Source organism: Octopus bimaculoides, chromosome 29 (genome assembly GCF_001194135.2).
Source record: "Octopus bimaculoides isolate UCB-OBI-ISO-001 chromosome 29, ASM119413v2, whole genome shotgun sequence".
NCBI classification, from domain to species: Eukaryota; Metazoa; Mollusca; class Cephalopoda; order Octopoda; family Octopodidae; genus Octopus; species Octopus bimaculoides.
The window spans coordinates 3,739,570-3,740,844 of NC_069009.1; the positions used below are offsets into that span (position 1 = coordinate 3,739,570).

The 1,275-nt window shown below is 39.7% G+C and overlaps 1 protein-coding gene across 1 annotated transcript in view; it reads left to right on the forward strand.

Annotated features, from left to right (window-relative positions):
* LOC106879554 (phosphatidylserine synthase 2) overlaps window positions 1–1,275 on the forward strand; it is a 118,022-nt gene that overhangs the window by 55,471 nt on the left and 61,276 nt on the right. The gene's annotated exons all lie outside the window — the stretch shown is intronic.

Sequence of the window (1,275 nt, forward strand, 5' to 3'; positions counted from 1 at the left end):
GGTTAATATGAGTTTGAATAGAAGGTTGGGGAGAGTAAGTGCTGACTGGCAGTACAGAGGAATGATGAGCAACAGAAGTGGTTGCATGATTGTGTGGAGAGAGTGAAGTAGGGGGTTTGAATATATTGACAGATAAATAGGTGTTGTGCTGGGTGGCAAGGGGTCAGGGGTTAATATGAGTTTGAATAGAAGGTTGGGGAGAGTAAGTGCTGACTGGCAGTACAGCGGAATGATGAGCAACAGAAGTGGTTGCATGATTGTATGGAAAGAGTGAAGTAGGGGGTTTGAATATATTGACAGATAAACATGTGTTGTGCTGGGTGGTAAGGGGTCAGAAATTAATACGAGTTGCAAGAGTGTGAGTGGAGAGACATGTAGTGTGAGAAAAGTGAGAGATGTGTTTTGATTGGGGCAAGTCAAGAAGAAGTAGTTCAGTGGAGAGGGAAGAGGATAGATAATTTGGCAGCATAGAAGGGTAAGGTAATCAATGTAAAATATGGATGGAGAGGGATAATGTTAAGAGTGAAGGATGGATGTCAAGTGGTTTTGGTTAGTGAGAAAGGTAACTGATGTCATAGAAAAGATGATAAAATGTGTAATTCTCTCTTCATTTAACTACAACAATAAAATACTGTTGTTAAGTAATAGAGAGTGAGAGATTGAAGGAGAAGGTGAGAAAATTAGGCAAAGGGGCCTAATTTTGTGTATAGACATTATGCTTCCAGAACCCCACTTTCACTGAGATAAGTGAGTCATCCCAGTCCTTTGTCATCTTCTCTGTGAGATTCAAAATCTTGAGGTCAGCTTTCATCACTTCATCTCATGCCTTTGTAGATCTCCCTCTTTTACAAGCTCCATCCACCTTAAGTGATTGCCTCTTTTTTATACAACTGTCCACATCCATATGCATAATGTGTCCATCCCAGCACAGTTTTCTCTGTTGCACACTACATCTAATATCTCTTATGCCCAACTCTTCTCCACATAGGTTTATACTTTGTTGTTCACACACACACACACCCCTACCCTGCACATCCAGCAGAGCATGCTAACTTTATTTCTCTGTAGTCTTTGCAGGTCCCTTGCATTAAGGCTCATGACTCACTACCTTATAACATTATTATTTGTACACAAGCATCATACAATTTTCTGAGAGAGAAATCTATTTATAAAAACTCTAGTTTTTTAAAGTTAACTGTAAGGGCTCTGAAAGAAGCCCATCGTATGTATATAGATATCATCATCATCATCATCATCATCATCGTTTAACGTCCG